The sequence below is a fragment of the Podarcis gaigeae genome (assembly GCF_964106915.1).
Source record: "Podarcis gaigeae genome assembly, chromosome: 18".
Classification (NCBI taxonomy): Eukaryota; Metazoa; Chordata; class Lepidosauria; order Squamata; family Lacertidae; genus Podarcis; species Podarcis gaigeae.
In genome coordinates, this window is record NC_139696.1 from 10,084,278 (window position 1) to 10,109,958 (window position 25,681).

The 25,681-nt window shown below is 47.7% G+C and overlaps 1 protein-coding gene and 1 long non-coding RNA gene across 3 annotated transcripts in view; one reads left to right on the plus strand and one right to left on the minus strand.

Moving 5' to 3' along the window:
* Positions 1–14,844, minus strand: part of ABHD8 (abhydrolase domain containing 8) — a 32,159-nt gene extending 17,315 nt beyond the window's left edge. The window contains exon 1 of one of the 2 annotated variants that reach the window (XM_083720603.1): positions 14,516–14,844. The gene's annotated coding sequence lies outside the window, so the exon portion shown is untranslated. Of the gene's footprint in view, positions 1–1,811; positions 2,052–14,515 lie in introns of those variants that run through there. The other variant, XM_083720604.1, reaches the window with a different exon arrangement.
* Positions 1–23,086, plus strand: part of LOC310835911 — a 155,597-nt gene extending 132,511 nt beyond the window's left edge. The window contains exon 3 of the long non-coding RNA XR_014559788.1: positions 22,858–23,086. This is a non-coding gene — a long non-coding RNA (uncharacterized lncRNA). The remainder of the gene's footprint in view (positions 1–22,857) is intronic.
* Positions 23,087–25,681: the final 2,595 nt, after the last annotated feature.

Consider the following 25,681-nt stretch of genomic DNA (forward strand, 5'->3'; position numbering starts at 1 on the left):
AAACTAGGTGCGCCCTATGGGCCGGTGCGCCCTATAGGGCGAAAAATACAGTAAATCAAATTTAACCCACAACCAACCACTTCCTAACCCTCCCCACTGCTGGAATGTGGCCCCCAACGGGTATCTACTAGGGCAATGTGGCCCTCGGTCCAAAAGCAGTGCTGAAGCCATCAAACAAGGCCTACCCAATACTCCCACACCAGATTAACCTTTAGTTCAAAATCTGCAAAAGGACTGACCCCCCGACCCCATCTCCCATCCTTGCAAACCCACAAGTCACTTAAGGAGGGAGGATTTGCGTGTTGAAGAGCTGGGGAAATGGCTGCCAATTATAGCGTGCTGCTATCGACCCCTCTGTGTCAAGGGCTCCTTCTTCCACGGAGCAGAAAATACGATTGAAAGACGAATAAATGCAGGGGACCTTTGTTGAAAGAAAACACATTGCACAGAAAGAGAGAGAGAGATAGAGAGATGCTGGTCACCATGGCAACCAAGGTGGAGTCGGGTACCACCATCTGAGCGACTCAAATAGCTAAGAGCCGGTTGCATAACATTGCTTCTGAGTCCAGAAGGAACCGTGTTACATAAGCCACCACTGTCTCCCCTCTTTTCCACCACCCACCCAGTAAAGATGGGTTTGGGTGAAACATGGGGAAAAGGCGGACAGCAAAATTGCAGGCTTTGGCCTGCAGGAACCGTTTCTGCTTCCGCTTATCAAAACACACACACACAAAAAATGAATCGAAGCAAAAACAACAGACACCATGCCTTGACTGCAGGTTCCAGAAGAAGGAAAGCAAGAAAAACACACAAGAAATGTAAGAACAGCCTGCTGGACAGAACAGCCACCAAATTCAGCATCCTGTTCTCACAATGGCCAAATATCCCAGAATTCCTAGGAGCCGAGATAGACTGCCTCTGGTCCTGGAGGTTCGATACGAAAGCAAGAAGAGTCTGGCTTCTAGATCAATCCAATCTCAACCATCATTGTGTTCTCACAGTGGTCAACCAGATGCCTCTATTGGGAAACCCACAAGCCGGGTCCGAGCACAAGAGCAACGTTCTCCTTTGGTTTCCATCCTGGCTAGTAATCACTGATTGCCTCCTCTTGTGTGAATCCTCTTTTAGGTTGGTGGGAGGAATACAGATTGCGCTGTGGGTTAAACCACAGAGCCTAGGGCTTGCCGATCAGAAGGTTGGCGGTTCGAATCCCCGTGATGGATGAGCTCCCCCTGCTCCTGCCAACCTAGCAGTTCGAAAGCATGTCAAAGTGCAAGTAGATAAATAGGTACCACTCCGGCGGGAAGGTAACCGAAACCCCAGAGTCGTCCACAACTGGACCTAATGGTCAGGGGTCACTTTACTTTAACTTTACTATGCCTAGGACTTGCCGATCAGAAGGTCAGCGGTTCGAATCCCCGCGACGGGGTGAGCTCCCGTTGCTCGGTCCCTGCTCCTGCCAACCTAGCAGTTCGAAAGCACCTCAAAGTGCAAGTAGATAAATAGGTACCGCTCTGGCGGGAAGGTAAACGGCATTTCCGTGCGCTGCTCTGGTTCACCAGAAGCGGCTTAGTCATGCTGGCCACATGACCCAGAAGCTGTACGCCGGCTCCCTCGGCCAATAAAGCGAGATGAGCACCACAACCCCAGAGTCGGCCACGACTGGACCTAACGGTCAGGGGTCCCTGTACCTAGGTTGGTGGGAGGGAGTTCCGCAGCCTAACAATGCGCCACAAGAGAGGTGAAGGATTTTGGGGTTTTTAGGAGCCTGTGTCTATTTCTTGGGGTTCTACGCGGCTGACGAAGACTACCTTCTGCACTCAGTTCTCAGCTGCGGGTGCAGGATGTGACCATCTCTGAGGTGCGTTCTGTGGTCTCCTAGGAAACTGGCCATGAATGGCTCTTTTCCTGATGGGACCCGTTTCTTCTGCAGGGAAAGCGTTGGCGGTGGCCAAATTGCAGTCATGGCGCAGAGGAGGGGAACTTATTCCAAATCTGTTCCAAAAGAGGCTTTGTCAAAAGCCAAGGTGGCAAACCTCTCCGCTCTCCTTTTCTCTCTCTCCCCCCTCTTTCAAATGCGACTAATTCTGAGGGGTCCCTCTGTCCCAGACAATACCTTGGAACTTGGCGGTGCTCACATGCTCAGGCAGTTCCGAGGTTCCAAACAGGTTCCGGAACATTCTTATGCAAAGTGGAGTCCGAGTTTGGAGGAGGACAAAAACCCAGGCAGAAATTGGGGGAGTCTCCAAGCATTAGAAACTGAGATTTTTAATCTCATCGCCAATTGGCACCTTAAATCTAGGTTAAGATATCTAGCCGCCCCCTTTTTTTTTAACGATGCAATTTGTTATTATCATCATTATTTTTCATTTCATTTCTGTTTTAAAGAAAAAGCTTCAATGCGGTTTTCAACACATAAAAACATCAAATAAAACATTCCAGAATAAAGCAAATTGACACTTCCAGGAAAATATTTCAGATCCTTCTCTCAGGGACATTTGGCTTTCCCCCCATTGATTTACCTACTTAATTTATAGAGCTGCCCTATAGCAGGAGGACTCTAGGAAGGCAGGGTGGTGTAGTGGTTAGAGTGTCGGACGAGGACCTGGGAGATTAGAGTTCGAGTCCCCACTCAGTCCTGAAGCTCACTGGGCAACCTTGGAGTCTCAGTCACAGACTCCTGGCCCACCTCACAGGGTCGTTGTGGGATTAACTGAGGAGGGGGTGGACCATGGACTCCTTGGAGAAAAAGATGGGAGATAAATGAAATAAACGAGGTCTTCTGCTGACCTACTTAAGGAAACCGGAGGGGGCAGCCAGGTGGAGATATCAGTCGCCCACCTGGCATCCAGGAATTTCTGCAGGGACCCACACCAGTTGCAAAACGGGCCTGGCACCCAGCGAATTTCGAACACTGGAAGCCTCCATACGCCGATGAACGCGCCCTCCTTCAAAACAGCTGCCTCCAGGTTCTACTTCCATTTACCCATATATCTAGCTCTTTCTGCACAACGCAGGTATGTTGCTTTACGCTGAGTCAGGCCATACGATACAATAGTCTTTATTGTCATTGTCAACGAAATTGAAAAATCGACATAAAAGCCTGCTATCCCAGCTTGGTTAGCCCCCTAAAAACTGTGATACCCCATTTTTAAATACAGTATACTCACATAGAGACGCCTTACACTGCATTTGGATAGAAACTGTTACTCAGGCGGCTAGTCCTAGCCTTTATAACCCTGTACCTTCTTCCAGAAGGCAGAAGCTGAAAGAGATCGTTTCCGGGGTGCGCACTGTCCTGCGCTATCTCTGCAGCTTTCTTATGGCAACTGGAAGCGTAGATTTCATCCAAGGTGGGAAGAGGGCACCCAATTACAGTGGTACCTCGGGTTAAGTACTTAATTCGTTCCAGAGGTCTGTACTTAACTTGAAACTGTTCTTAACCTGAAGCACCACTTTAGCTAATGGGGCCTTCCTGCTGCTGCCGCACCGCCGGAGCACGATTTCTGTTCTCATCCTGAAGCAAAGTTCTTAACCTGAAGCACTATTTCTGGGATAACGGAGTCTGTAACCCAAAGCGTATGTAACCCGAGGTACCACTGTATTCTCTCCACAGTCTTTACAACCCTGGACAGCATTGTTTTTCCCCTGACCGTGCAGCTCCCAAACCACACACACAGACCATAAGTCAATACACTCTCCACAGTACAATGGTAAAATGCCATCAAGCATTTTGATCTCTCAGGTCCTTTGAGAGATTGTTTTTCCAGAGGATTCTCAGAAAATATAACCTCTGCTGTGCTCTCTTCATCAGCTCTTTGCTGTTTTCTCTCCAGGTTAGGGCTCCATCTAGCTTTGTACTGTCCACACTGACTGGCAGCTGCTCTCCCAGACCTACCTAGAGATGCCTTCGGGAGAGGGGACGTGGGGCCTTTGGCATGCAAAGCTGACACTCTTCGGCTGAGCTACGGCCCTGCCCTTTAAAAGCAAAGCAATGACCTGTTTAAATAGGAAGCAGCCTTCTAGGTCAGTGCTGTCCACACGAACTGGCAGCAGCAGCAGTGTTTCAAAACAAGGGTATTTCTGAAATGCCAGGGGAGACCGAACCTTCTGCATGCAAAGCAGCTGTTCTGCCGCAGAGCCTTTCCCTATCTTAAAAATATGAGGTGTAGAAACAAAATGAATATTAGTAATAATTGTTGTTGTTGTTAGCCGCTCTGAGCCCGGCTTCAGCTGGGGAGGGCGGGATAGAAATAAATTATTATTATTATTATTATTATTATTAATCTGCAAACTGAAGATAATCTTTGAGCTTCAGCCGGAACTCTGAATATGACAAACAGTGGGTGTGGAACCTAATGAATTGCCTGAAAAGCCTTTTATGTTTCCTGCTTGCAAAATTGCACCTTCAAATTAAAAGAAAGAGAGAAAGAGGCAGGATTAAAAGCTTTTAGGAAGAGGCCAAGGGAGTAATCCTTCTGGGAAAGGAAGCTGGCCTCTCCCCTTTCATCCAGGGGCAAGCTCTTCTTCCAAGAGGGATGCATTCAAATTATGGGCAACAAGGGACACACAAGCAGACACACACACACCCTCCAAAAGCTCACATCCCTTCCCCATCGCTTGAATCTTTACAAGGAGAACAGAAGTGAGGAGGGGCGTGCAGAGTTCCTCTTGACCTAATTCAAGCTGAGCGTGCCTGGATTTTATATAACGGGACTTCGGCTTGGAAAGAAGAGAGAGAGTTGGTGGTTGAGAAGGGAAGGCGGAAAAAGGCACCCACAAAGGGACAGAGGGGGATTTTGTTTGTTGAGTGAGGGATGAGACAGCTCATATCTCTGATGCCCAAACTTTTTGGGGGGGCCCTGCCACCTTGGTACCACAAACTCATCCCCAGAGCCCCATGCCCAATAAAAAAATATTCAGACTATAATAATAATAATAATAAATTTTTATTTGTACCCCGCCCTTCCTGGTTCAAAAACCGGGCTCAGGGCAGCTAACAACAAATTTAAAACACTTCAATGTTTGATAGACTATTGTATTTTTATATTTTGTTGGAAGCTGCCCAGAGCGGCCAGGGAAACCCAGCCAGATGGGCAGAGTATAAATAATAAATTGTTGTTGTTGTTGTTGTTATAGCAGTTTGCACGACCCACCAAGAAAAATAATCATCGGCTTCTAGTGTTGGGAGGGGCCCTGGGGGTCCTCCAGTCCAGCTGTCTGCAATGCAGGAATCTCGCTGCGAGAAGTGAGGTTACAGGGAACCAGGCAGAGGGCCTTCTTGGTGGTGGCGCCCGCCCTGTGGAACGCCGTCCCACCAGATGTCAAGGCAATAAACAACTGTTTTACTTTTAAAAGACAGCTGAAGGAGGCCCTGTTTAGGGAAGATTTTAATGTCTGATGCTGTATTGTTTTTAATATTCAGTTGGAAGCCACCCAGAGAGACTGGGGAAACCCAGCCAGATGGGTGGGGTATAAATAATAAATTACCATCATCATCATCATCATCATATCAACTAAAGCATACATACAGAACCATAGAAACAGTAACATTCAAAGTAGTGACAATTAGTTGCCCACTTACTCAAAATGCAGCTGAAACTTAAGTTTAATTAATTCAACAAAATTGATGAAATTGATCCAGCAATGCCAGCTTTTCACACAGTTCTTTACACCTCCAACGAACGCCCCCCCCCGCTGCCACCTTACTTTTTAGCACCCCACCTAGACAAACTGCCCCCCCATGGGGCATTAACACCTACTTTGGAAAACCCCCCCACCCCGGGTATTTCCACCCTGAGAAACTCACACACCTCCAAGCACCCAAATGACAAAAGCAAAACCCCCCCCAACAAAAAAGGCCCACACCACCCATATCGAGAGAGGAATGAGGCTTGTAACTAGTGTGCAACACACACACAGGGGAAAAACAATGCTGCCCAGGGTTGCAAAGACTGCGGAGAGAATAATTGGGTGCACTCTTCCCACCTTGGATCAAATCTACGCTTCCAGGTGCCATAAGAAAGCTGCAGAGATAGCGCAGGACAGTGCGCACCCCGGAAATGATCTCTTTCAGCTTCTGCCTTCTGGAAGAAGGTACAGAGTTATAAAGACTAGGACTAGCCGCCTGAGAAGCAGTTTCTATCCAAATGCGATTTTGGTTTTAAAAGCAGTGTAAGGTAGTCTCTGAGGATGCGGGTGGCATTGTGGGTTAAACCAGTGTTTCCCAAACCTGGATTTCCAGGTGTTTTTGGACTACAGTGGTGCCTCGCAAGATGAAATTAATTCGTTCTGCGAGTTTTTTCGCCTTGCGATTTTTTCGTCTTGCAAAGCACGGACTTTGGAAAAGCTTCAAAAATCACCAAAGTCTTCAAAAACCTCAAAAAAGGCTACCACATCGCATGCTATGAGTTGCTCCTCGAAGTGAATGCACGGTTTTAAGAAAAAGGAAACAAACTTGCAAGACAAAGGAAACAAACTTGCAAGACGTTTTCATCTTGCGAAGCAAGCCCATAGGGAAATCTGTCTTGCGAAGCAACTCAAAAAACGGAAAACTCTTTCGTCTTGCGAGTTTTTCGTCTTTCGAGGCATTCGTCTTGCGAGGTACCACTGTACAACTCCCATCTTCCCTAGCTAGCAAGACCAGTGGACAGGGATGATGGGAGCTGTAGTCCAAAAGCAGCTGGAGACCCAAGTTTGGGAAACCCTGGGTTAAACCACAGAGCCTACGGCTTGCCGATCAGAAGGTTGGCTGTTCGAATCCCTGTGAAGGGGTGAGCTCCTGTTGCTCACTCCCAGCTCCTGCCAACCTAGCAGTTCGAAAGCACGAAGTGCAAGTAGATAAATAGGTACCACTCCGGCGGGAAGGTAAACGGTGTTTCCGTGTGCTGCTCTGGTTCGCCAGAAGCGGCTTAGTCCTGCTGGCCACATGACCCGGAAGCTGTACGCCGGCTCCCTCGGCCAATAAAGCGAGATGAGCGCCGCAACCCCAGAGTTGGCGTAACCCGAAAAAACGCAACATGAAGCGGCTGTAACCAGAGGTATGACTGTATAAGGGGCAGCACAAGATATAATGCTCTACTTCAGGGCATCCCCTAATGCAAACACGTTCGCTTGCTGGTCTGCCTCTGTGTCTCCACAGTCGGACTCGGAGGCAGAAAGGCTTTTGAATGCCACTACCTGGAAAACCGCAGGAGGGGAGAGTGTTTTCTTCCCTTCTTTGTTTAAAAATCACGCCAGCTATGTGCACCCACCCCCTCACCCACCTCCACCCCGGCCGATATTTTGCTGGGTGCCTGGCTCTTGCCCCACCACAGAGCCCTGCCTCCTCTTGCATTCCACAGACTGGAGAGAGAGAGAAAAAGAGAGGGAGGGAAGGAAAGGGAGAGAAAGAGGACGATATAAACAGCTGCTGTGTGCATATGGCAGGGGAAGATTTCTGGGCAGGTGTCCAGGGCCCCACTCAGCAAAAGAAGCAGGAACCCCTCCAACAAAACAGGGCTGTCTTGGTACATCGGTTTTGATATATCTTTATTTATTCAGTAGATACATATCCCTCCTTTTAGGAATCTTTCCTTACATGAGAAAGCCACACCCACTCACCGGTGGATAGCAGCACGAGATGCTTGCCTGATGCTGTGCCATCTGCCTCAGTAATGTCCACACTGACCGGCAGCAGCAGCAGCATCTCTCCAATGTTACGGGCAAAACGCGCCTGGCGCCTGGCTAATTTCTAGCACTGTGGCCACTGTAAGGACGTTGGACGAGATGGGCCCGATCCAGGATGACTCTTCTTCAGTTGTGCTCTCCTTTCTTGCAGCTCAGTCCCCAGGGGGCATCTTCAGGTCGGGCTGAGAGATATCCCACCCCCCAAGTCTGAAATCCTGGACAGCTGCTCCCAGTGTAGACAAGGGCGACGTAGAAAATGTAATAATAATCATTGCAATGCGTCTACCTTGAGTAGAATCATAGAATCACAGAACTGTCGGAAGGGACCCCCAAGGGTCATCAAGTCCAACCCCCTACAATGCAGAAATTATATTTATTTATTTATTTATTTATTTATTTATTTATTTATTTATATCTGTCTGTCTGTCTGTCTGTCTGTCTGTCTGTTTATCTATCTAAAAGTAAAGGGACCCCTGAGCATCAGGTCCAGTCGCAGATGACTCTGGGGTTGCAGCACTCATCTCGCTTTATTGGCCGAGGGAGCCGGCCTACAGCTTCCAGGTCATGTGGCCAGCAGCTTCCAGGTCATGTGGCGAACCAGAGCAGCACACGGAAACACCGTTTACCTTCCCACCGGAGTGGTACCTATTTATCTACTTGCACTTTGATGTGCTTTTGAACTGCTAGGTTGGCAGGAGCAGGGACCGAGCAACGGGAGCTCACCCCGTCACGGGGATTCGAACTGCCGACCTTCTGATCTGCAAGCCCTAGGCTCTGTGGTTTAACCCACAGCACCACCCGCATCCCATTTATCTATCTATAATTCCCCACCCATCTGACTTGATTGCCCCAGCCACTCTGAGTGGCAGGCGGCATATACAAAAGACAAAACAAAACATTGTACGTTAAAAACCTCCCTATATAGGTCTTCTGCAGGTTGTACAGTTTCTTTTCCCCTTGACTTCCGATGGGATGGCGTCCTCATCAGTTAGATGCAGCTGTGATTCCCACAAATGTCCCTTGCCATCTTAAAGGCGGGGGGGGGGGAGGGAGGTCTCCAAGGCTTTGAAACTCAGCGTCTATCATTATCTAACTGCATCGCTCTGCCTGTTCAGCATAAAACACACACACACATTCCTCCAGTCCACATTCCCAAGAGGGAAAAGCACAGACAGACAGCACATCTGCTTTGCGGGCACAAAATCCCATAGTTCAATCCCTGGCTCCTCCAGATGAGGCCATGGAAACTCTGGAGGGCAGCTGCCAGCCAGTGCAGACAATACTGAGCTTAGTGGGCCAATGAAGGGTCTGACTCTGTGTAAGGCAGCATCCCAAGAAATGGGATTGGAGGGGTAATTGCACCCACAGAGCCTTGGGCTTGCCGATCAGAAGGTCGGCAGTTCAAATCCCCGCGACGGGGTGAGCTCCCGTTGCTCGGTCCCTGCTCCTGCCAACCTAGCAGCTCGAAAGCACGTCAAAGTGCAAGTAGATAAATAGGTACCGCTCCAGCGGGAAGGTAAACGGCGTTTCCGTGCGCTGCTCTGGTTCGCCAGAAGCGGCTTAGTCATGCTGGCCACATGACCCGGAAGCTGTATGCCGGCTCCCTCGGCCAGTAAAGCGAGATGAGCGCTGCAACCCCAGAGTCAGCCACAACTGGACCTAATGGTCAGGGGTACATATAGTTAAAACTATGGTTTTCTCAGTAGTGATGTATGGAAGTGAGAGCTGGACCATAAAGAAGGCTGATCGCCAAAGAATGGATGCTTTTGAATTCTGGTGCTGGAGGAGACTCTGGAGAGTCCCATGGACTGCAAAAAGATCAAACCTCTCCATTCTGAAGGAAATCAGCCCTGAGTGCTCACTGGAAGGACAGATCCTGACGCTGAAGCTCCAATACTTTGGCCACCTCAGGAGAAGAGAAGACTCCCTGGAAAAGACCCTGATGTTGGGAAAGATGGAGGGCACAAGGAGAAGGGGACGACAGAGAATGAGATGGTGGGACAGTGTTCTTGAAGCTACCAGCATGAGTTTGACCAAAATGTGGGAGGCAGTGGAAGACAGGAGTGCCTGGCGCGCTCTGGTCCAGGGGGTCACAAAGAGTCGGACATGACTAAATGACTAAACAACAAACCTTTACCTTTACCTCTAGCCCAAAGTCTGCACAGAATGTACAAGGAATTTTATATGCTCGTTTGGGGCTACCCCCGATAAGCCTCTGCTGTCACCTTCAGCTGGAAGCTTGGTTTCCAAAACACCAGCACACTCCTGCCCAATGAGCATGCGCATAGGGCTCCTTTGCTTGACCCTTCTCCCAGGTCCTGAAAGCGAGGGTGTGAAGCACAATGCACAACAACGTGGCTCGGAGCACCGCCCACATCGCTGGGATGACGTCTATATCCGAGAGAGGGGGTGACAACATTCCTACCCTGCTCCAGTTGGCAGTGGGAGGGTAAACCGGTTAAACGCCTTGTACCCTAAGCCAATGGAGGCGTATTGACAGGAGCCAGATGGCATCAGCTCTGCCAACTCACCACGAAGCAGGGGGCAGATATTAAGGGGGCCACAATGCCTCCCACCCAAAAATCTCCCAGCTGGAGATTCCCCTCCATCTCAAGGGGTTGGCTGGAACAGGCCAAAGGGGGCCCATCTAGTAGTATCCTGTTCCCACAGTGGACAAATGCCCCTAAGAACATAGGAATCAAGATAGACTGCCTGTGGGCATGGAGGTTCCATAAGAAGAGCCCTGCAGCTGGGTGGCCCCATGGTCCAGAGGCCTGTCCCCTCAGCAGCCAAGCAGATGCCCCTAAGGCAGCGGTTCTCAACCTGTGGGTCCCCAGACGTCGTTGTTGGACTACAACTCCCATCATCCCTAGCTAGCAAGGTCAGAGCTCAGGGATGATGGGAGTTGTAGTCCAAGAACGTCTGGGGACCCACAGGTTGAGAATTGCTGCCCTAAGGGAAGTCCTCAAACAGGACTTTCAACCAGTGTTCAAAATTAGCCAGCCACCAGGCACATTTCGCACCTGACTATCTGCCAAGGGACGCAAGTGGCGCTGTGGGTTAAACCACAGAGCCTAGGGCTTGCCGATCAGAAGGTCAGCCGTTCGAATCCCAGCGACAGGGTGAGCTCCCGTTGCTCGGTCCCTGCTCCTGCTAACCAAGCAGTTCAAAAGCACGTCAAAGTGCAAGTAGATAAATAGGTACCGCTCCGGCGGGAAGGTAAATGGCGTTTCCGTGCGCTGCTCTGGTTCACCAGAAGCGGCTTAGTCATGCTGACCACGTGACCCGGAAGCTGTATGCCGGCTCCCTCGGCCAGTAAAGCGAGATGAGTGCCGCAACCCCAGAGTCAGCCACAACTGGACCTCATGGTCAGGCGTCCCTTTACCTTTTTATCTGCCAAATGAAGTTGCCTGGGTGCCACAATGGTGTCTGACATCTCCCCCATCTAGGGATCCCTGGATCTGGACTGTTCTCAAACACCAACACCCCCTCCTGTAGAATTCTCTCCAATATATTTTACCTGCACAATCGGAATGAATTTCAGCAACCAAAATGCTTTCTCTGTGCAGCCTGAGCTGGAGCAGTGAACAACGTTATAGTGAATTGTTGTCGCTTGTCTTTAATTCCCCCACTGCCCTGCTCAGAGTTGGGAAGAATATTCCTATGTTATGAACAGTCTGAGTCACCATTACGAAAAAGAAGTCAGAATAGGCCGATAGATATGCAAGAGTCCCATGGACTGCAAGAAGATCCAACCTCTCCATTCTGAAGGAAATCAGCCCTGAGTGCTCACTGGAAGGACAGATCCTGAAGCTGAGGCTCCAAGACTTTGGCTACCTCAGGGGAAGAGAAGACTCCCTGGAAAAGACCCTGATGCTGGGAAAGATGGAGGGCACAAGGAGAAGGGGACCACAGAGGACGAGGTGGTTGGACAGTGTTCTCGAAGCTCCCAACATGAGTTTGACCAAACTGCGGGAGGCAGTGGAAGACAGGAGGGCCTGGCGTGCTCTGGTCCAGGGGGTCACGAAGAGGCAGACACAACTCAACAACAACAATATGCGGACTGTCTTTGGATCAAGTCACTTTTCTTCTTTAAGTTCTCAAAGTTCTTAACCTGGCCCAAGGTTGTCCTCTGAACTAGCCAGATGTTGAACTGAGAATCCATCACAGTCAGTCCATCGTTTGGAAAATAAGACTTTAGAGCCGTCTTGCCCCAAAAGGGCCACTAGGCATTGTGTTTTGGCAATTGCAACCTTGGTTTAAGCCTTAAGGAGCCTTGTTTGTCTGTTTGTTTGTTTATCTGAGTTTCTAACACTGCTTTCAACTCAAACAAGATCATATAGTTTTAGCAAACTCTGGAATGTTAAACCTGCTGCTGTTACACCTAGGTAAAGGGTAAAGGGACCCCTGACCATTAGGTCCAGTCGTGGCCGACTCTGGGGTTGCGGCACTCATCTCACTTTATTGGCCGAGGGAGCCGGCGTACAGCTTCCGGGTCATGTGGCCAGCAGGACTAAGCTGCTTCTGGTGAACCATTTACCTTCCCGCTGGAGTGGTACCTATTCATCTACTTGCACTTTGACGTGCTTTCGAACTGCTAGGTTGGCAGGAGCAGGGACTGAGCAACGGGAGCTCACCTCGTCGCAGGGATTCAAACCGCCAACCTTCTGATCGGCAAGTCCTAGGCTCTGCTGTTACACCTAGTTTGATCCAAAGTCCTCTGGAAAAGGGGGTGGGGTGACTGGGGCACAGAGTGAGACCAAGTTCAGCAAATTTTCCCCATTTTTCATCCCTTACCCATAAACAGGAGTCCTGCAAGACAGGTGCAAACACGGAAAATAAACATAATTTATCAACTATAAAACTTCAAGATATGGCCCGTCCAAAAAAAGTAAATGTTCAGCCCTAAATACTGACAGGTCTCCCATTGGGCTGTCTTGCACTCTGTATTTAACTGCATCGGATTCCGACCCTACTCACTATAATCTGAACCCCACAACAATATCTCTGAACGATGCCCACTCTAAGCATTTTTTGTACTTGCAAAATACACACAACTCATTCCATTTCTGCCAGCCTCCATGAATTATGGCACTGGAGCTCCACTCATTTGTGAGTTCTCCTGTTCCCACCCACCAATGCCAGCACTATGTGACTTCAAGCATACTGGCTGCCTTGAGGTCTAGAAACTTGGGGTGTTTGGTATTAAAAAAAAAAGTGGGGGAGGGTAAGGAAAACTGAGAGTTAAAATTCTCCAGGGTGTGATTTCTCTTCTCAAGGCCAATTATTGTGGTTTCACAAATGTCGGCACAGAATCCACATCACCCTGGCTGCAATATTTATGTACTGCTTTTAAACATAGATATCTGGGTTTGTCTGGGGCCTTTTGGGAGGAGGGGGCTGCAACACGGCTGCCAAAGACACTATTCCTCTTGGGGGGCTGCGACGTGCCAAAGTCACACTTCCCCGCAAAGCCTTTGCTGTGCCCATTTTGCAGAATCACAGAATTGCAAAACTGGATGGGAACATCTCAGGTGATAGGAAGCCTCTTTGAATTGGGGGGGAGAGATCACAGAACAGGTTAAATCTCTGGTAGCATATCCAGGCGGGACGCTGGTGGCGCTGTGGGTCAAACCACAGAGCCTAGGACTTGCCGATCAGAAGGTCGGCAGTTCGAATCCCCGCAGCAACGGGGTGAGCTCCCGTTGCTCGGTCCCTGCTCCTGCCAACCTAGCAGTTCAAAAGCACGTCAAAGTGCAAGTAGATCAATAGGTACCACTCCGGCGGGAAGGTAAACGGCGTTTCCGTGCGCTGCTCTGGTTTGCCAGAAGCGGCTCAGTCATGCTGGCCACATGACCCGGAAGCTGTACGCCGGCTCCCTCAGCCAATAAAGCAAGATGAGCGCCGCAACCCCAGAGTCGGCCACAACTGGACCTAATGGTCAGGGGTCCCTTTACCTTTACCTTTAGCATATCCAGGTAGGGCCAGAGACCCCAGCAGGACACTGCCGGTCAGTGTGGACAGTGATGAGCATAGATGGAACAGTAGAAGGCCGCTTTCTGTTTAATTCAGTCCATGAGGACTAGAATCTTGATCTGTTTTTAAGGGAAGGGCAGAGCTCTGGGGTAGGGCATCAGCTTTGCATGAAGGGGGTTTCAGATCCAATCTTGAGGGGCGGGGACGACCCCCGTCTGAAATCCTAGACAGCCACTGCTGCCAGCCTGTGTAGACTGTACTGAAATAGATGTATCAATGGGTTTGTATATGGCAGCTGGGAAGATCCTCTGCCTGAAGCCCCGGAGGGCGGCTGCCAGTCAGTGCAGCAACACTGAGCCAAGATGCACAAGGGCCTGACTTTGCAAAAACACAGAGAGACAGAGACCAGCAGGCCCTCCTGCACGCCTCCTGACCTTGCTTGGATATTGCCCTTTCCAATGCATGCGTTGGAAGCTTGGGGGGTGGTAATTCCCTCCCCCCCCCTTAATGTCTCCCTGGCCAGCTGCAGCAACCTCCTGCTGAAATGGCCACGCAGCTAATTATTCTTATTTTTAGCAAGAACCGCGCGCAACCCGCAGAGGACAACCTTCCCGGTGCCACCGAACCGACATGCCAACAAGCCCTTGTTGTTGCTACGCTTCCAAGAACCCTTGGCTCGCCTGCAAAGCTCCTTAAAGCTTTGCAAATCCTGGCTGATCTCTTCGGCTGCTTTTTCCCCAGGTTCCTTGGCCATTTCCCTTCCTCTTTGCACAGACCTCCCCGCGCCTCCATTTCCCTTCCCTGGAAACGCATTCCTCAAAGGACTGGTGCAAACAAATATAAACGCATATAGAAATCGGAGCATCCTCACCTCATTTATCCGCAAGGACCAGTCAGGCTCCGCGAGATGGCAAAAGATGGTTAAGAGGAGGAAGGAGGCAGGAGGGAGGAAGGAGCAGGCTCAATATGTCTAGGAACCGCATGCAATCTTCCCCTTACCCCACCCCAAACCAACCCACTTTCTGCTGCTGTGATTCTGTCCAGCTGACACTCCCCCCCCCCCCGATGAGAGCTGTAGGGATTTCAGCCCAAGGTTTCCTTCCTGCCTTCAGAAATTCACCTCTGCAAACGGGGAGGAGGGGGGGGAGAGGAGAATGAAAGCCTTGCCTGCACATCAAATCCCTCCTTGTGGGAGGAGGGCTCTGTGGCACATGACGGACAGGTGGAGGAGGAGGAGGATAAGCAGCGGGGGGGGCGGGGGAGGAAGAGGAGGAGGCTTATAGGACAACCCCCCCCCCCAAGCAGGTGTGCTGGCGGGAGTAAGGCTGAGCAGAGGTGTCAAAATCATGTTTTCCCCCAGTTTAAAGCTGTTTGTTATGGGGTTGTTGTTGTTTTTTTAAATGATATTTTATTAAATTTTCACAATAAAGAAGTTATAAGACAATCAATGGAAAAAAACACAAGAAAAAATACAAAACACAAAGATACAAAAATACAAAAATACAGACAATTAACATAGAAAAAAAGAAGAAAAGAAAAGAAAAACAAAAATCCCTCTTTTTTAATTTCTCCTCTTTAGTTAACTTATTTTCCTGACTTCCTCATGCCTCCCTGTTTTGTATTCCACTTAAAAATTGGTTCAGCAAATTCATATCCTATTGGTTTATCCTTAATTATTTTTCCTCACATATTTTAGCTTCAAGCTTTCATCCAATATCAATCCATTCTTACATAATCTTTTACCTTATTACTAGAACCCCTTCATTTCATTTCAATGTCATCAACATTCAAAAATTTTACAATGTTTCTGTAAGTAGATTTTAAATTTCCTCCAATCTTCTTCCACCAACTCTTCTCCCTGGTCTCGGATTCTGCCATTGTTATGGGGTTTTTTTAAAAGGCCTGCATGAAAATTCTCATCAACATTGCATGGGCAATTGCAATTTAATGCACACATTTTATTTTTTGAATTTTTTATTATTTTCACATAACAAATTATTTCAGCAATTGTATCCCCCCCCCCGTTTTCCCCCTCCCTCTCCCCTACGACTTCCCTCACTTCCTCTCTCTGATTTATCAAGACATAGTGTTCTCTGCATATTATAAAAAGGTAAAGATCTCTACATTATCCATTTATTATGTTAACAAATAAATTTGTGTATGTTTATTCAAAACCTGCCAAGGAGTCCAGTTCATTTTGTTGTTTCTTTAAGCGCTTTGTAAAGGGTTCCCATTCTTCTTTAAAGTCACAGTTGTCCTTGTCACGTAATTTATGTGTCAGTTTTGCCAGTTCCACATAGTCCATCAATTTTTCTTGCCACTGTTCTTTCGTCGGGGTTTCTTCATTCTTCCATCCTTGCGCTATTAAGACTCTTGCCGCCATTGTCGCATACATCAATATATTCTTCCTTTTCCTTGGCAGGTCTTTTCCTACAATCCCTAACAAAAATGCTTCAGGCTTTTTTACAAATGTTAACTGGAACATTTTCTTCAACTCATTATATATCATTTCCCCCCAAAAAAATAATTTCTCTACAATCCCACTACATGTCATAAAAAGTCTCTTCTTTTTCCTTACATTTCCAACATATATTTGAGCCGGTTTTATACATTCTTGCTATTTGTACTTTAAATTATTAATGCACACATTTTTAATACAGAGCAGTTCCCCTCCCTTAAACAAGATGCAATTTCTCCATATCATTTCCACTAATATATGGGAATACAGTATTATTCTTATTATTGCAAACATCCCCCCCCCAAAAAAAACCCCACACTATGTGAAATCACTACTTAGGCTATAGAGCTGCATTTGCAAAATCTGGGAAGCTTTTCAGCTTTGATGGAACGCATCATAGAACTGGAGAGTTGGGAGGGACCCCCGAGGGTCATCTAGCCCAACCCCCAGCAAGGCCAGAAGGGGGCTCAAACCCAGGACCCTGAGGTCAGGCCAAAAGGGGCCCATTGAGCCCAGCATCCTGTTCTCACAGTGGCCAAATATCCCTAAGAACATAATAATCTAGGTAGACTGCCTCTGCACCTGGAGGTTCCATACAGACATAAGAAGATGTCAGGTCAAAGGGGGCCTATCTATAAGGAACAAAGGGCAAATATTATAGTAAACAATATTACCTCAGAAAACTGTGATATCATGAAAGGAACAAGACAGGGGTGTCCGCTCTCCCCGTTATTTATTCTTACTTTAGAAATCTTATTGCAAAATATAAGAAAACAATGATAAAATTAGGGGAATTAGAGTGGGCAGACAAAACTATAAAGTCCTCACAGTGGTACCTCGGGTTACATATGTTTCAGGTTACATATGCTTCAGGCTACAGACTCCGCTAACCCAGAAATAGTGCTTCAGGTTAAGAACTTTGCTTCAGGATGAGAACAGAAATCGTGCTCCGGCGGCGCGGCGGTGGTGGGAGGCCCCATTAGCTAAAGTGGCGCTTCAGGTTAAGAACACTTTCAGATTAAGTACAGATCTCCGGAACAAATTAAGTACTTAACCCGAGGTACCATTGTAGTCTTAACTTTGGAACAGTATATACACAAAGTATCAAATGTGGTCTTTGTCCATGGAGTTTTCTTGGCAGGGATACTGGAGTGGCTTGCCGGTTCCTCCTCCAGGTGGATCACGTTTGGTCAAAACTCTCCACTATGACCTGTTCATCTTGGGTGGCCCTGCACGGCATGGCTCATAGCTTCTCTGAGTTGTTCAAGCTCCTTCGCCACGGCAAGGCAGTGATTCATGAAGGAGGAGACTCTTGAGAGTCCCATGGACTGCAAGAAGATCAAACCTCTCCATTCGGAAGGAAATCAGCCCTGAGTGCTCACTGGAAGGACAGATCCTGAAGCCGAGGCTCCAGTACTTTGGCCACCTCAGGAGAAGAGAAGACTCCCTGGAAAAGACCCTGATGTTGGGAAAGATGGAGGGCACAAGGAGAAGGGGACGACGGAGGACGAGATGGTGGGACAGTGTTCTCGAAGCTACCAGCATGAGTTTGACCAAACTGCGGGAGGCAGTGGAAGACAGGAGTGCCTGGCGTGCTCTGGTCCAGGGGGTCACCAAGAGTCGGACACTACTGTCTTATTTATTTTATAGAACAGTAAATTGATTATTGCTTTCATTTTATGGATCAGTGGTCTGGTTAGATAGTAAAATTCATGTTAAATTGCTGTTTTAGGGGTTGTTTTTAAGAGTCTGGAATGGATTAATTCATTTTGCATTACTTTCTATTGGAAAATGTGCCTTGGTTTTGGAACGCTTTGGTTTTGGAATGGACCTCCGGAGCGGATTAAGTTTGAGAACCAAGGTACCACTGTAATCTTTTAACCCAGCTAAAATGGGGAAGCTTTAGACTTTCTGTCACTTTTTTTAACCCTCCTGACTCACCCCCATGTCCCTAAAAAATGACATTACATTGGAAGGGTCAGCAGAAGCCACTATGAGGCTGCTAACATCCCACCCCCAATCTTGTGACAGTTTTAGACCTTGCCCTGGTTACCAAGAGGCAACTGCAGGCTTTGCAAGATGAGATCAAATAGTACTGTTGCAGGGAACCCCCCCCCCAAAAAAATCATTCAGTTTGTACAAACATGACACACACACACGCACACACGACATACACGACGCTTCTGTTATAAATTTGTAGAAAATCAGCCGTACATCGGATTTGTACCGTTCCACTTTTATTTTACACCATGAAGGAAGGACTATCAAAGGGGGGGGAGAGACTTGATGGAAGGCAGCCAACATGTCCGCAGTGTGCCCTACCCAGTTGGCATGCCAACCTTGATGGTCCTAGACAGAAGATCATGACACTCACAAAGGACCTGCATATGGGAGTGGATTCAACACGGACTGAAACAAAGGACAGTGACCAGCCCTTCCCTCTGGGGGCAGGAAACAGTGAACTCCTCTTTGTCCTCAGGAATGTAATCATGGGGAGGGGCGAAGGACAAACCGGACAGGTGACAAGACACTCAGGTTATCACCACAACTCCTCCCTGAACCCCTCCTCTTTGTGATGTGTCAATGATGTAGTCATGATGTAGTCTTAGGGGTGTAGCATGGGGGATTGGTAGCTAATAAAAGTTGGGGTCTTCTTTTGTTCAGGGCTTGTTCCATCTTGTTCCACCTGGTGGCAGGTGGGAGTCCTGTCGCGACAGTCTTCAATCAAGACCAAGCCTACTGGCTGCTGTTTTGTTCTGGTATTCCTGGGTGGTGTCCTTGTTGTTTTGTCCAAGGGAGCCCTCAGATTTCTCCGTTAACAGTTAATTGCTAAGTTTTATTGCCTGTGCAACTGTTTCTGAATGCTGCATGGAATCTGACCTTTGAAGAATTTGTAAGTAAACCATTCTTAACTTCCCATCATGCAGTCTTTTCCTATGCTGGGGGAAGAGGGAAGCATTGACATTCACAAGGGCGTATTTTAAAGGTCTAACAGTCTATTCTTCCACATACGCATTTTGTGTACACACACACGGGTTGTTAGGGACGCGGGTGGCGCTGTGGGTTAAACCACAGAGCCTAAGACTTGCCGATCAGAAGGTCGGCGGTTCGATTCCCTGCAAGAGGGTGAGCTCCCGTTGCTCGGTCCCTGCTCCTGCCAACCTAGCAGTTTGAAAGCATGGCAAGGTGCAAGTAGATAAATAGGTACCACTCCGGCGGGAAGGTAAACAGCGTTTCCATGCGCTGCTCTGGTTCGCCAGAAGCAGCTTAGTCATGCTGGCCACATTACCCAGAAGCTGTACGTCGGCTCCCTCGGCCAATAAAGCAAGATGAGCGCCACAACCCCAGAGTCGGTCACGACTGTACCTAATGGTCAGGGGTCCCTTTACCCTTTTTTACACGGGTTGTCCCCTCATATTTGAGAAGGCAAAATCTATCAGTCCCTCGGATCTGTCTCTGGTGATGTGGATCTATTACAAGTCAGAAATTAGAAGTGAAGTACTGTATGTCCAGCTGGAGAAAAGCCAAAAGAAGCCAAAGTGAGTAGAATTACCTGGGGATTGGGAAAGCTTTGCAAATCTATCTGTTTCTGTTTTTCTCAGTTTCTCATTCTTTCATTTTCACCTCAGTTTGCAATTTTGAAGTGGAGGGGAGGAAATCCTCATGAGACCCCACCAGCGTATTGTGTGAATGAGTCCTTTCTCTCTGAATCTACTGCCCATCTCACTGGGGCAGATCCTGAGTTTTAGTGCTATTTGAAAAGGGAGGAAAATGTCCATTTCACTCTTCTTCCACCAGAGGGCTGTTGAAGGACATTCTATTTTCTCTGCGATTTGGTGTAAACATCCAGCAGTCAGCAGCAGCTTTTATGCTAAGTGGCCTGGGGGGACGAAAAATGAAAATAAGATAAATGATCCTGTAATTCTGGATTGTTTCTCTCTTGCTCCTTTCCCCCTTTCTTTCCACATTCAGCCCAAAACCCCAGATCACAGCAGCTGAGGGATGAAACAGCTGGAACCACAATTGAACTGTAAAATGGTGGTTTACTTGAGTCAAAACGAGAGAACCCCCAAACACTTTTTAAAGAAAAAAATATCTATCTATCTATCTCTCTCTTTTATTAAATTTTCTGTTTTACAATGTAGAGTATTCATTTATACAAACCTTAAAATATCAATGACTTCCCTTCTTCTCTTTCCATGGTTCATTTTGCATAGCAGAAATCCCTGCATATTTTATATAAACTAAACCATTTGGTATTCCATTACTATTACTCCCATCAAAACTTATTTACACTGCTGGATTTACAGTCATACCTCGGGTTGAAGTTCCTTCAGGTTGAGTCACTTTCGGGTTGCACTCCACGGCGACCCGGAAGTAACGGAGTGCGTTACTTCCGGGTTTTGCCACTCACGCATGTGCAGACAGTCAAAATGACGTTATGCGCATGCACGGAAGCGGTGAATCGCGACCTGCGCATGCACAGACGCAGGTTGTGTTTACTTCAGGATGCGAACGGCACTCCAGAATGGATCCCGTTCATATCCAGAGGTACCACTGTATATTAATGCTGCCAACGTTTTCAAGTGTACACAATCCCCCCCCCATATATTCCATAAACATTTTCCAATCTTCTTTAAACAAATGCTCTTCTTGTTCTCTTATTCTATACATTAGATCTGCAAGCTGCGCATATTCCATCAGTTTAAGTTCCCCTTCTTCTTTGGTTGGGACATCATTCATTTTCCATTTTTGGGCTAACAAAACACGGGCCGCTGTAGTGGCATCCATAATAATCCTTTTATTGACACCTGGGAATTTCCATCTGAATTATCCCAAAAAAAGGACTCTGTTTTTTTGGGGGGAAGGTGCTTTTAAACATTTTTTTTCAGTTCATTATGGATTATTTCCCAATACTCTTTTACCCTTTTACATGTCCACCATATGTTCAAAGAACGTCCCCTCCGCCTCCTTGCATCTCCAACACTTATCTGATTCAGTCTTATACATCTTAGCAAGTCTACTCTGAGTTAAACACCATCTGTAAATCATTTTCAAGTAGTTCCCCTTGAAGGAATAACATGCTGTGAACTTCAGATCGATCTGGACTCCAGCTCTCATCAACCGCAGCCAGGGTGACCAGTGCTCAGAGCAGGATTGATGGGAGTTGCAGTCCAACAGAATCTGGAGGGACACACCAGATACCCTTGGCACAAATGTCCATGCAGAACAGTCCACTCTTGTCACATGCAGCTTGATGCTACAACAAATTCATTGGCAAGTAAAATAACCAAGCAAGTATTAGAAACCACCCCAGAATTGGCCTTACTAAACACCTTCCAAGACAATAATGCCCACTTACACCGCAAAGAACTCATAACCAGCCTACTTTCAGCAGCCAGAAACGCCATAACCAGACACTGGAGAGACCTGTCAGGAGTAAGCATGGACCAATGGGACCAAATAGTATGGGAAACAGCCCTACTAGAAAAATTAACCAAAAACTGACACGGGGACAAACAGAAGAAGACGCCTTCACCCCGGTATGGCTCCCCTTTATCACACACACATAGCTCAACAAGACAATGACAAAAATCCACCAACAGCATACAAATCAATATGGCTAACCTGATCCAAAACACCCGCCCACCCCACTCACACATGAAAACAAAGACCACCACAGCCAACCACAAATGAACAGCCACACCCTGGGCCAGGCATCCCCAAACTCAGCCCTCCAGATGTTTTGGGACTACAATTCCCATCATCCCTGACCACTGGTCCTGTTGGCTAGGGATGATGGGAGTTGTAGTCCCAAAACATCTGGAGGGCCGAGTTTGGGGGTGCCTGCCCTTAGGCCAACCCCAACCTCTCTCTCACCACCATAGGAACACAAGTGAACAGCAGAGAACCAGCACAAGCGACGCTGACACCAAACCCTACATACATTAAGTAAAATAGGAACATCGCCCCAACCCCCCCATCTTCCCCCCTCCACCTCTTTCCCCCTCTTCTTCCCAATGTCTCAACAAATGAAACTGATTTGTAAAAATGTCACATGGGGGGGGGGAATACGAGAGAGAGACATTGCAAACACTTTTGTAAACCAATAAAATCTTTAATTAAAAAAACACACACAAAAATCATTGGCCTTTAAGGTGTTGCAAGAGATTCTTTTTTTCTTTTTCTGCAGCAGAAAACCATGGCCAGGAGATTCCGGCTAAACATCAGGAGTAACTTCCGGGACAGTAAAAGCTGTTCAGCAGTGGAACGGTCTCCCTTGGGAGAAACCCAGGAAAGGGGTTGAGTAAAAAGTGCATTGTGAAACACATGTTATTCATGCTTACTGGCATGCTCTGTTTTTGGGAAATGGTTGCGCTTCTTGGCCCTGATCTCACCCCAGCCTTTCACAAAGTGGTGTCATCCAGATGTTTGGGGCTACAACTCTAGTCTTTCCCAGCCCCTTCATGGAGATGCAAAGGCTTGAAGCTTGCAGCGCCTGGGCTCTTATCACACGACTGTCCCTTATAAACTAAATTAAGACTTTAGTCCTGCTTGTGGTTCGTACAAACAACGGAAACTGTCTTAGAATTAACCTAGCCCAGTACTGCCCTGACTGGCAGCAGCTCGCCAGAGTTTCAGGTTCTCTCAGAACTAAAAAGGTAAAGGGACTGCTGACCATTAGGTCCAGTCGTGGTCGACTCTGGGGTTGCGGCGCTCATCTCGCTTTACTGGCCGAGGGAGCCGGCGTACAGCTTCCGGGTCATGTGGCCAGCATGACTGAGCCGCTTCTGGCAAACCAGAGCAGCGCACGGAAATGCCGTTTACCTTCCCGCCGGTGCGGAACCTATTTATCTACTTGCACTTTGATGTGCTTTCGAACTGCTAGGTTGGCAGGAGCAGGGACCGAGCAACAGGAGCTCATCCTGTCGCAGGGATTCGAACCGCTGACCTTCTGATCGGCAAGTCCTAGGCTCTGGGGTTTAACCCACAGCACCACCCGCGTCCCTTCTCTCAGACCTACCTGTAGATTAATCCCTGCATGTTCTGCATTCAAAAAAACTGCCCTGCCGCCAAGCAACAAAACTTCCCCATTTATGAAAGATTTAGAAAACTTATTGATTAGAATATTTGTGTGAGATTGTATAGGAAAAATACAATAACAGATACAATCTTGCTTAAAGTGTCTATAGGAAGTGCAGTGTAAGCGATGGAAGTCAATCAATGAAATTTTATCATTGAGATATTTGTAGGATAAATCAGGAAGAAATTCTTCAAACTTTTCTTCTTATCTGAAATATATATGTATGTATGTAGCTGCAATATTTTGCTTATATTTTGTAGTAATTATGTTAAATAAATTAATAATAATAATAAAAAAACAACGGAACTTCCCCATTCTGAATAAGGTTATCAATAAAGGGTTGATTTAAATAAGAAGGTGCTTCATATACTGAATTGTTCACACAAACTGGTAGTGACTCCACCCACAAGGTTTTCCCCAGCCAGGGACTGAACGAATCTCCCACTGAGCTGTGGCCCTTCCCTTAAAATTAAATGTGGAAATACAAAAGGGAAACTATTGCAGGAATTTATGTATAGGTTGGGGGGGGGGGTTGCCCCTCCAGCAGATATGCACATGCAGCCCACTACCAAAATCAGCACCATCACTTTTGTGATTTGTCCCCACAAAACACTTCATCGCAGTTTCTTCCTATCTATTCAAAGGGCCTCTGCTGCATGATACCAAATGTAAGAATTCACTGATAAATGTCTCTATGTACTGGCTCACTGGGAAAACTTCAGAAATTCCTAAAGACATGTGAGCTCAGCTGCTCAGCAGCCCCTCTGCCTGAGTGATAATCCCTGGCATCCTGATACCTGAGTGCCAGACAGGTAGCCATTCCAGAAAGAACAAACCCAGATGAAGACTAAAGGGTGGGATTAACTTGGCTGGGAAACAGGGAAATGTAAAGATATTTTTGGTTACACTTGATGGGTGTTTGGTGGAGGGCAAGGGGACCATGGGGCAGGGTCCAGGATGCTCAGATTCCTGCCACCAGACCTCCCCTTTCATGATGTAACCATGATGCATTAGTGATGTAGTTTGAGGGGGGGTGTAACATGGGGATTAAAGGTAAAGGTAAAGGTACCCCTGCCTGTATGGGCCAGTCGTGTCCGACTCTGGGGTTGCGCGCTCATCTCGCTTAAGAGGCCGGGAGCCAGCACTGTCCGAAGACACTTCCGGGTCACGTGGCCAGCGTGATGAAGCTGCTCTGGCGAGCCAGCACCATCACAGCACACGGAAATGCCGTTTACCTTCCCACTATAAAGCGGTACCTATTTATCTACTTGCACTTGGGGTGCTTTTGAACTGCTAGGTGGGCAGGAGCTGGGACCAGACAACGTGAGCTCACCCCGCCGCGGGTATTCGAACCGCCAACCATACTATCGGCAAGTCCTAGGCGCTGAGGTTTTACCCACAGCGCCACCCGTGTCCCATAACATGGGGATTAGCAGCTAATAAAAATTTGGGGGCTCTTTTGTTGGGGCTTCCATCTTGTTCCACCTGGTGGCAGGTGGGAGTCCTGCCACCAGGTGTCTTCACTTGAGTCTTCAATAATGACCAAGACTACTGGCTGCTGTTTTGCTCTGGTATTCCTGGCTGGTGTCCTTGTTTTTTGTCCAAGGGAGCCTTCAGATTTCTCCATTAACAAAACAGTGGGGCACTGAAACCCCCAGCAGAAACGGACGTACAGCCCCTCTCCTCCAGTGCCTCGGTGCTGCTTTGACACTCCGTAGATCGCCTCTGTAGAGAGGCTACATGTCAAAGGGGAAAAAATCCCCATAACCCCATGTCTTGGTGAGTGGGAGAAGACAGGAAGGCCAAGCAGAGAAGACTGGAATGCAGGAGCCTGACGGATTCTCCCCTATAATAACTTGAGCAAATGAATTGCGTCAATTCCGTAGAAAAGGACTAGTGTCGCCAAAGCAAAAGGGCAGCAGTTAACTCAGTAGGCAAGGAGGAACGGAAAGGTAAGCTGGACCACCTCTGTCAACCGCAGGCAGCTCAGGCAGCTATACAAAGAGACGCCTTGTATAAGACGACTCCTTCAGGGTTTGGCCAGAGAGAGAGACCTTTGCAGAGTCTGGGGAATCTGTACAATCCACCCATCTGTACAGAATTAACAGTGTTCAGCTTATGTGGACGGAAGCGAAGCATCGCTCAGTGCCCAAGGCTAAATTTGGGAAACCTTTACAGGCCGCCATATGGCTGAAGAAGCAAATGAACCAATGATTGGGCAGCACTTGTGGAAAGAAGATCAGGCAGCCCCGGTTCGTCCTCCTGAGACACGCCTCGCTGGGATGAAACCCTATTGGAACCTGATTTGGGGGAAGTGGAGATTATAATAATGATTTATTTTGGTGCCAGCTATAAAGCTTGCCCTTCTGCCAAGCCCTTTGAGGTGTGTTGAGTGTTTTTTTGGAGACGATGGCTGGCATTGCCGAAGAAACAAACTGAGTGAACTTTTCCCTGAAGCAGATTGTTTCGTTTTAACTGATGGGGTTTTTTAATTT